Below are 11888 nucleotides of genomic sequence, written 5' to 3'. Positions count from 1 at the left end.
ACAAGTTACGTATTACATATAGTACTTCATTTCTCAAAACTATTATAAAAATAGTTTGGATATCAGGTGCCAACTTCTTTTTAAAACTCACATAACATGCAATTCAATATACAGATTTATGGCTAATGCCCCGCGCACATTTGTCTATTATTCTAATAGACATTAAGGTCCAGTCACCTCTATTTCCTCTGCGCAACTGGAATTACAGCCGAGCTACCCCTAATTACGCGAATTTTCAATGAAAACGCACAAAGTCGAACCGCGATTCCGATTCTGCGGAGTGTAAAACCGCAAAGGACGTCGGAGAGGTAGTTTTGACGAGACTTAGCAAGATAATTAGTGGCGTTCCGGCGAATGCCTATATCCCCGCGACTGTGCTTTCTACTACCAACTCACATGGCATTTGTTGGTTAATAGCCTAGACCATATAAATTAACATAGATGTGGTAACCCTCCAACAATGTATTCAACAGAATTCAGTTATTTTAGTTGACTGTAAAGCATTTTTACTTAGTGTATTCCTAGCTGATCCGGTTAACTTTGGCACTTAGCCGCCAGAATGTAGAATTAGTGGAAGGGGGTGGGGGGGTTAATCACTGCGACCTTAAAGATCTATTGTGTCCTCCTTTCTCGAGTTATAACTTTATTATACAGGGGGGGACAGGGTATTTCCTATCCCTCCTCTGACAACAACTGTTTATCCTGCGAGGAGTGGAGATCTACCTCTTACGATGGTATACACCCTTCCACGGTTGGGGTTTAGCCTTCCGTGTCCTTCACAGTCGAGGAGTTTGTCTCCGGCTCATGTATTCTTGACGTAGAAGCTGGATGATCTGTATCCATTTTCTCCACTTATTTAACTTGGTCTCTCCTTAGACCTGGTACCGTTGTTGTCCCTGATCTATAATAGCTCTATATATCTTGCTATATATCGCTCTTTCTCTATTCCCTCCTTTGATTTGAAGTCATTTTTCATTGTGAGGATTGAGAATGGCCCTCGTGTCTCTAAACCAATAGCGAATACTATTCTGACTCAACTAAAATTTATTTCGATCTAAAAGAAGTCTATACATCATATACATATTACGAGGTATATTATTTTCAGATAAATTTAGGTTTTCCCAGTCTGTAGTAAGTAAAGTGATATTATTTTCCTTGATAGCAGCCTTGTTTATATATTCTAAAGTTGTTCAACCGACTAGACAGAATGTGCTGCCAACTGGAGGACAAATTGTGAACCTTTCGGGGCGGAGTCAAAATATCGATTATTTTCGTTATTTTCCTCAGAGTAATGTAATAATATAGCCCAGGTTTCTGCGAACTTTAATAATGATCAGCTGATTAAGAAATTTAAACGAAACTTGTATTTTATTGTAAATTGTGGATTATTTTTTGCCTGTTATTTTAAGAATTCTAAACCGTATTAACAAAGAAATTATTATTTCGATATGTTGGTACATTATTTATAATTTATGATAATGCTAATTGCTGTTAATTAATATTAAAAAAAAGTTACATACCTATTTTAATTGGATTTAATGCAGGTTTATAAAAGAATCATTTCATTTTTAGATTATTTTATTCTAAATTGAGTGTTTTACGAATTTTACGATATTTTTTTGAAAACATAAACTTTACATTTTTGATGCCAACTAATTGGCATGGTATTATTGGTATGGAATTAGCTACAAAGAAAAGAATTGGCTATAACTTGTAATTTTTCGAAAAAGAACATATACTTATATCACTGAAAAGCTTAAAGAATGGCGCTTTTTATTAAGTCATGGCCAACTAAGATTTCCATTTAAAAAAAAAAAAAAAAAAAAAAACATGTCAAAAATGACAGGCTTAGAAAATAAAAAAAACAGAAAACACAAACTCATTATTAGGTATGTGATTATCTACAACTTTATCTGAACACTTTTTGTCTAAAATACTATATGATCGAATAAAAACGGCGTCGCTGATGGCTGTGAAATGACGATCGATGATATTTCCTTATATAATTTTATGATATAAATGACAACGATTCTCATTTCATAGCAATCGTTGACGCTGTTTTTATTCGATCATACGGTAGATTGTAATGGAATTAAAGACAAGTTTTAAAAATAACCAAAATTTGTGTTTTTCGAAATATCTAGTAAGCCTTGAACTTCTCCGAAAAAGAAAGGCGCATATTTATGACCCCACAAAACTGCAATTCTTTTCCCATTTAACCGACTCTCTATCTCCAGTAGTTTCGGAGATACCCATAGAGAACATCGTGGTGGCGAAAAATCATCCTGTATAGTATTTGAAACTAACTATTATTTTTATTTGACTAGATTAATATGATTAATAAGACTCGATTAATTTAATTTAAAAATAAATTTGATCAGACTTTTTTTCTATATGCCTTCTACTACCAGAAAACCAAACTTATATGATAACGCACTTTTCAACGAAGTTGAAGGAATATATAGCATATCTATCACAATACTTAATAGAATTACTACAATTAGAAGAAAACAAAAGAAAAAATACCCAAATACCTACACCTACTACACATCTACAAAATAAACGAATATAATCTCTTATAAAAACACTACACAATTACTTTTGCATTTACACTGAAAAATTATAAACTTACCTATTAATTAATCAAACAAAAGAAAAATAACCAAATTATCCCTTCACCTACTACTTAACTACAAAATAAATAAACTATAAAAACACTACTAAACTATTTCCGGTATTCTACACTAAACATTATAATTAAACTTAATGTACCTGACCCACTTTACACTACAATCACTGGCCAACTATAAAGAAATAAGAACATTTTCGATACGAGCGACCAGTATAATAGATCAAGCGGACAAAGAATATAAAAATACTTTAAAAATGTGCATTCAGAAAGAAAAAATATCGCGAAAATTATCTAAACAAACATTTTTTTTCTTATCAGTGAAAGGCATCGGCCTCGTCGGCCTTGCGGAATTTGTCGGGTATTTACAATGGTCGAATTGTATAATTACTTACCAGCTTTTATAGCATATATCTAATAGACAAAAAGTATCTAGTCGATTAGTAACCAATTGGCACGATCCGAAAATTATCGGGATTTTTTATTTTCTCTGTTTTTATTGGTCGCTTCAAAATTCAGAGTAACAAAGAGCTTTTGTGCAGTAAAAGACTGTGAAATACGCCCGCCATCTGGTGCTTTACATCCATAACGTCTTAGGTTGAGCTACTTAAATTCATATACAAGGATAGTAGTTATTTCTGCTTCTTCACCCCTTAGTATATTTTGGGGTGGTTCATCACTCAAAAATTACAAAAAATGTTACATCACGATTAATCAAAGTAAAGTAAACAAATAAAATAACAAAAAAAAAAAAAGATTTTTGAATTTTTAATACGCTGACTTGAAATTCTAAAATTTTTGTGTCTATTTGTATAACAAAACTGATACATACATTCTTATTCTATCTATATTTATTATCTAAACAGGTGCATTCTATATTTATTAATCTGAACAGGTGCATTAGGTAAATGTCTCTTATTGAGAAACTCCTTTAAAGAATCCATATATCCTAAATTTTAAAAAAATTAAAAAAAATAAAAATGACAAATGCATGTTATTAACGATCACTAATTTGTTATACGATATATGTTTAAAAAGCAAATTATGCAAAAATCCAAGCAACAAAAACCAGGTCGTATTATGATGTGCGACCTATGAAATGCGACGCATGACTGATCCAAATCTGATCGGACAGCCATGTCGACTGATTGTATATACCGTCCTTCTTCATCGTCTTTGCGTGCCGTTATTATTTTTCATCAAAAGAGTATTTAGCTATTGGAAAATGGCCATGTTTCTTAAATGAAGTACCTTCTAGCGTATTTTTGTTATTATTTTAAAACAAGTAACTTGTACCCCTATAAAATAGATTCAAGAGAAATTTTCGAATTTTTCAAGAGAACCAGTTTTCTGAGTTAAGAGAGTTTTTCTTCAGGCAAAAATATTTTCTTTTACGCTAAAAATTAATTCTTTTGCCACTAAATTTTTTTTTCAAGAACGATGATGACTTTAGTTCAAGTCTATCTTTTTATCAGTGAGGAATATAAAATCAGTAATGTGATAAAGTTTTGAACAACAATTTTTAATATTTCTGTGTAAATGTAGACAAAAAAAACACATCCAAATAATAAAATGGGAGTTAATGGGTTACGGCCTTCTTTTAACTTCCATAGATATCTCCAAAAACGAAAACACGACGTAGTAGAGGTTGCCAATCTTTAATCTGTAGATATGTAATTGAAAGATACATTTATTACTTTATTAGAATATTTTCAACTCAAAACAAATAAGTTTGGATTGCCTCAAGATGACGAGATATAGTTACCATACAAGTGTTGTACACATATGTCAAAATTATCCATGTCAGTTTTAATGGTCGAAGTTTTTAAGGGTGGTACTGCTAGTCCAACGATAAACCGCAGCACGTTATCTCAGCATTCCAGAAAAACGACAACTGGTCGTTCAGCGTTACTACAAATAATTGTTTTGCGGTTTTAGTTGTCGGTAGCAGTCTGATATACATATAGGTACCGAAAATAAATACAGCTCAAAATTTATGAAACTATATTGGTATATATTGGTATTTTACCAGAATAGAAAATTATTTTGTACGTAATACATACATTATAAATTTTGTACCTACTTAGGTAAGTTTACTAAAACAAATTAAATTTCTATATAAATTGCATTTAATAAAAATGTGAAATAAAAAAAAAAAAAAAAAAATGTTTTGAATTTAATTATTATTATTTAAATCAAAACTAACGAATTTGTATATCTAAAATATCTAAAATAATTTTTATATTCCCTTCAAGCATTTATAAACGGATACAGGCTTCCATTTTGCAAACAGCCAAATTGTTTTTCATAAAAGAAACTAACTGTAAAATTATAACAAAGTATACACAAAGAAGATACATTCTAATAAATAACACAACATTAGAAATAGTAGAATATATATACAGATTGTTAACTGGACAGTTACTTATAGGGAAACAGAATGGAAACACTGCCTACATTCCAAATGGGTACTAAGCTCAGCCCGGATCTACAATTTTTTTGAACCGGGGTAAAAAATCGATAGTAGCGCCCCTTCTCAGCGTTTTGCAATAAATTAATTTAAAAACTTACAAATATCTAGATATGGGTAGGCATTTTTCGTAAACGGGATAGAATGAGCCCTTAAGATTCATTAAGAGCCTCCGAATTAGTGGAATAAATTAATGGACTTCAATTAGCGTAGAAGTTTGTTCCTTTAATTTCATTGTAAGCATTCGGTACGTCTAAATTGAGTGGTGGTAGATATTTTCAATTAGTGAAAAGTAAAACAAACTTTTGACTTTTCCACTAATTATACTTCAAATTTTGCAGAAATGTAATTTTGTCCATTGATTAGCATCTGTCAAGACAAATCGTGGTTAGAAATCAAAGTTTATTGTTTTTATAAGCTAAAATGTTGGCTTTCTTTATGGATACAACTGTCTACCACAAGCTGTTGCTAGGATATTTTATTGAAAGATTTTAATTGTGTTTTTAAACATTGTGAATGATCGTAAATAAAAGTGTAATTAATTAAAACCGCTAATTTATTCCACTAATTGCAGGTTAGATGAAACTTTAGAATGTGTTCAAAAACTAACTGGTCGTTTAAAGAATAAAATGTAGATACTTGATAGAAGAGGCAGTAAAAGAGTTACATACTAGGGGGCTTTGTGGAGTGAATTTTTTGATTTTCCAACCATATTATATTATGATTTTGGCGACCCCTGACACTGGCGCCCGAGGCAGGTGCCCAGGTTTGCCCCCCCTTAGATCCGGGGCTGACTAAGCTAAGCTGCCGACTCATCCCTTCGCGTCGCCTCTCGACGAGCGGGTCGAGGTTGCCATACTTCAACCATAAAGCTCTTGCCGCGAGGTAATAAAAAATTAACAAGGTGTATATCTGGGACAATTAATGCACAGCTTTGGATTACCACCAGAAATCGACAGAAGGAATTAAGTTAGCATGGAGTACTTATCAGAAGTAACTCAATCATATTAAAATCTAAAATGCCACTTTATCTAGAATAAGAAAACATTAGACCAATGTGTATTACCAGTTATGACCTATGCATGCAAAACTTTGACACTTAAAACAGTAATAAGGAAACTACTGGTCGCACAACGCTCAATGGAACGAAATGTGCTGGAAATAGCCAAGAAGACTGTAAAGAATAGAGTGGATACAACAAAGAGACCCAGGTAATATATGTCATCAACAGGATGGAATCCCCCAAGTAGCAATGGGCATGACACCTAACAAGAAGGACAGACAACAAGCTTAAAAGAACAAAGATGGACCACAAACATTACAACATGGTACCACCGGAATTAAAGACCTAGAAGAGACCAAACTTGAGATGGGACCATGATATTAGAAATTAGCAGGGATAACTTGGGCCCGCACTAACAATAGACGACAATGGGTTCAGCTACAAAGAGAGTATATAAATATGTGAGGGGGCTACCATGGCAGAAAATGGTTGAATAAGCCGGGGATAGTGAAGCTGAAGACGAGTGATAATTGGGAGTTGTTTTGATATTAAAAGATTGAATATCAGTAGTAATAAAAAGTAAACTAATAACAATAATAAGGCTACATCATAATTGTAAATGGTCATAAGCTGAAAATGATGAATTTATTATTGGCCATATATACATACTTATTGTACTGAGCGTATTGACGGTACTCTTCGTACACAAGAAAATCGACATCCAAAGCCAGACCGTGTATATGGTAATGATACAAACAATATGCCTCAAGACGCTTGGCAGTGACAAATAAGAAAGTAGTCGAAGAAAGAGGAGTTAATTAATGTTTACAAAGTACCCACGTGAGAAAGCTTGAAACCCGAAACTGGTCTAAATAATCCATACTCTCTCGCACCCGAAGGAGAATTCCCAGAAGAGGTTCTATTTTCTCGCCAGCAGCATCGCTCCGTTTTAATTGCGGAGGTGCTAACTGCGACGTCCAATATGTTTCTCCCCGGCCTTTTAATTAGTATCCTTAGCGGGTCACGTCCGGTCCGCGCAGCCTTCAAAACAAACATTCGTAATTAACGAGGAGGCGAACTATCGACCGTCGTCCGGCCGTAGACAAATAACGAACGGTCGCAGCGCAAATAACGCCAGCGGCAGCTCTAATTTAATTAAGAACCGAACGAAATTAACACTTATTAATTTGTTTGTCCGGCGAGGATTAATTGGAGCCCAAGATTTTTTCCGTTGTTTACTTTAGTTATCCTTGAGAAAATTTCCTAAGATGATGAGAGTGTGGCAACTAATTGCCAATTTTCTTCACTGTTAATTACTTAAAAGTAATTTGATGTTAAGCTGAAACTTACTTTAAAACTCACTACCTTAAAAGTTTCTGGTAATAATAATCTATATTTTTTCTCGTCATAAAGTCAGTTGGGGTATCCAGTCGCTAGCCCTTCCTATTCCAATCTTCTGCATGGCTCTTCTCTGACATACCTTTTTATATTCAAACCATCCATGTTACTTTTGGCCTTCTTTTTTTCTGCTTTCTGTTGGAGTCCATTTAAAAATTGTCTTAGGTATTCTCCCACTCACACTATCTACATGCCCCTATCATATAATTTGTCCCCTGTCTACTTTAATTATAATCGTTTGCTGGGCATGCATAATTTCTCTTTTTTAGGGTTCCGTACCCAAAGGGTAAAAACGGGAATCCTATTACTAGGACTTCGCTGTCCGTCCGTTTGTCCGTCACAAAGGTCTATCTTATGAACCGTTATAGCTAGACAGTTGATATTTTTATACAGATAATGTATCTATGTAGCTGCTATAAGAACAAATAACACTAAAAACAGAATTAAATAAATGTTTATAAATAAAAAAGTACTTTCACTAAACATTATCTTTTAAGTAAGAATTTTACAGAGAATCTTTCAAGTCCTCGGTAGCTGCGTGGGTTAAAGCGTACGCTGCTATGACATTGGAGCCTTAGGGTACGTTTATGTTGGAGCTGCGATAAACGATAAAAGCAGTGAATTAGCGCTGCTCTTATCGTTGCTCAACTCAAGTATAAACACCTACATATAAATTAATATAATAATATTCTTTGCTTCGCTACTATCGCTGCTCTTATCGTTTATCGCCGCTCCAACATAAACGCACCCTTAGTAAGGCAGGTTCGAATCCAAGGCGACTTTTTTTAAATCGTTTTTTTTTATTTTTACATAATTATTTTTACTTTTTAGATATTTATTATTGACTAGCGTGTACCAGCGACTTCGTTCACGTCGAATTAATCATTTGTAATGGTGATGATAAAGCAAAGGAAGAATTTCCATTAACATACAAACTGGATAAAAATTTTCTCACATTTATGTCAGCATGAGAAAAAACAATATAGCGATATTATTCTATAACTTCGTAATATTTGAGGGGTAGTTTCATCTTGTTGGAATTTGACTTTCGAAAAATCCGTTTGCCAAAAATAAGCTTTTTACGTCAAGCAGTTTAGGCAGAATTGTGGTTAAGGTTTAAAAAATTTCAAAATATGTAAAAAACCAAATAAATTATGCTTGTCCAAGTGTTTTCCCGAAAGACTAACCGTTTTTTAAATAACAAATATTGTAATATTTGAGGGGCGTTTTTACCCTCTTGGAATTTGAGATTCGAGAAACTCCTCCTTATCGAACCTCTACACCCCACAGTCAATCCGTTTGCCAAAAATCAGTTTTAAACGTCAAGCAGCTTAAGCAGAATCGTGATTACTCAATGGTCATATTTTACGAAACACCCTGTATAAATTTATAAAAAATCTTCAAATATGTAACACAACAAAATAAAATATACGTATTTAAGAGTTTTTCCGAAAAACTCACCGGTTTTTAAATAAAAAATATTTTAGTATTTGAGGGATAGTTTCACCCCCTCAGAATTCGAGTTTCGAAAAATCCCTTCTTATCCAATCTCTACACCCTAAAGTCAATCTGTTTTCCAAAAATCAGCTTTTTACGTCAAGCACTTTAAGCAGGATCGTGATTAATTAATGACCAGATTTTTCGAAACAGCCTGTATACATTTTTAAAAAATCTTAAAATATGTAAAAAAACAAAATAAAATATACGTGTTTAAGCGTTTTTTCGGAAACTTGACCGTTTTTTAAATAAAAAATATTGTAATATTTGAGGGGTGGTTTCACCCTCTTGGAACTGGAATTTCGAAAAATCCCTTCTTATCGAACCTCCACACTCTATAATCAACCTGTATGCCAAAATTGAGCTTCTTTATTAGTATAGATTAACACAATTTTTAGTAATGTGTTTCTTCATTTTTTTTTAATTACTTATAAGCGCATTCAAAATATCAGCTAAATCGGAAAAAAGTTTATAATAATATAGTGTCTAATGTTGTATAGGTAATGAATGGTACGGAACCCTTCGTGCGCGAGTCCGATTCGCCCTTGACCAATTTTTTTTGTCCGGTTATCTCTCCAGTCTTGATTTTTCCGGAGATCTTCATCACATATTTTTTTTTTCATAAATATATTTCATCTCGTCATCAAGTCAGTTGCGGCACCCAGTTAGCTATTCCTATTCTAATCTTCTTCATGAAGATTTCTCTCTCTGACATATCTTTTTCTATTCCCCCCATTCATGTTGCTTTTGGTCTTAAATAATTTTCTTATGTATTTGGTCCTCACTTATTCTTTCTACATGCCTATACTGTACAAGTTAACTCCTATGTGTATCATCTATAATTATAACGACACTCTGCATTGTTCAATATATTAAGCTGGCTCATGTGCACATGTGCATCTCGCGATTGAAACCATCAGCGCGGATTAGGACACATTTTAGTAGATGGGTTTTTTAGTTTTTTAATAAAATTAGATACTTACTAGATACTACTAATTAGGAGCATTAATTGTACGATAATGTATATTGTAATGTTAATTAATAAACGAAACTTGCGGTGTACCAAGCGATAATAATTCCCACCATGTTACATGGAAGCGAAACTTGGGTGCTGTACCGCCGACACATGAACGCATTAAACAAGTTGCAACAGAGACATCTTAAACAACTCTTAAGAATAAAATGGTTCCATCACATCTCAAACGTATCGATCCTTGAAAAAGCTAACTGCGAGTGTATTGAAGTCATGATTACAAAGTCCCGCTTAAGATGGGCTGGTCACGTATGCAGAATGCAAGAAAACCGCATACCAAAATCTCTGCTTTACGGTGAGCTTGTAGACGGTAAGAGGAGGCCGGGTGGACAACTCAAAAGGTTCAAGGATATTTTCCACGAAAACTTAAAGGGAATTAACAAGCAGAATGAGTGGGAAGAGGCAGCTCACAATAGAACGGAATGGAGAAAAATTGTAAAGTCAGTTAAGAGCGACAACCAAAAAGTAAAGAGGCAACAAAGCGATGAGATTTTTGAATGTCTGGAGTGCGGTAGACAGATAACATCACGTATCGGGCTTTTCAGTCACAGAAAAACTCATGAAAGAAAACGCCTTGCGTGACCATTTTCTGATGCGTGTCAAATACTCGTCAGCTAGTAATGGCGGTAAAAAAAAAGGTAATGTTAGTTGATATCGGAGATGAAGAAACCGTAATCCGATCTATAGTTATATTTTATAAACAATATCTGAGACGATTACGTCTTAGATACTGGCATTTGTAAAGCCCTGGGACTCTATGGTGAGATATAACTCAAGAAAGGTACAATAGATCTACAAGATCGCGGTAATTAACTTCTCCCCTCCCATTCAATCTACAATCTAAAAGTATCAATAAAGTATATTGTAGCTTTCCAAAAGTTTTATTCTGCCTTTCTAAGTGTGTTGTTCTGCTGCTTTGACTTAAGGTATTAAGACTATAATAGTATTATCATTAAGCTTCATTCAGAATCTCGTAATTAGTGGAATAAATTAGTGGTTTCAATTACACTTTATCCTTTTTAGTTTAGGATAATTCACAATGTCTAAAAAAACATAATTAAACTTAATAGAATACCTTAGCAACAGCTTGCATTAGTCAGTTGTATCCATAGAGAAAGCCTAATATTTAACAACTTTTGATTTCTAACCACAATTTCTCTTGACGGAAGATAATCAAAGGCTAAAACGACATTTCTCGCAAATTTTGAAGTATAATTAGGAGAAAAGTTATAACTTTTTCTACTAATTGAAAATGTCTAACAGATAATTTTGACATTCTGAATGCTTACATTGAAATTAAAGGAACAAACTGCTACGCTAATGAGGAAAATGCATGTTTTTAAATAATGGTTTTAAAAAATAGTTCATATAATTACAAATTGAACAAAAAAAAATCGTTGATGTCGGTTAAGAAATGCCCCTAATATAAAATAATTAAATATTGTTAATTTAAATGGCCGGACAAACGCTCTCTACCGCGCCCTTGCCGCTGTGACGTCACCCGCCGTTCTTCTGGTTGAGTGGAGCCAGACGCGTGTTAATTTTACACAGTTTGCTTTTAAACGCTGTTGAATCCGAGGAAAAATTTTAGTTATTTGTGTTAATTAATACATAATTAGTAATTAGTGATATTTATAAATAGTAATGGATGAGCGAAAACAGAAAAAAATCGTCCAAGGCCTTGAGAAGAGATGAAAAGAAAAACGTTAAATTATCCTCTATTTTTACGATTTATTGTTTTGAAGATCATTTTGATGTAAGTTCATATATTTATGTAAATATATTGTCTTACATAGGTATATGAAATTTGAATGTACAGGGTTATTCATTATATTTTGACACCCACATACACCCTTAA

The sequence above is a fragment of the Sitophilus oryzae genome, unplaced genomic scaffold (assembly GCF_002938485.1).
Source record: "Sitophilus oryzae breed Bouriz unplaced genomic scaffold, Soryzae_2.0 scaffold_935_pilon_pilon, whole genome shotgun sequence".
NCBI classification, from domain to species: domain Eukaryota; kingdom Metazoa; phylum Arthropoda; class Insecta; order Coleoptera; family Curculionidae; genus Sitophilus; species Sitophilus oryzae.
Note: the sequence above shows the minus strand (reverse complement) of the source record.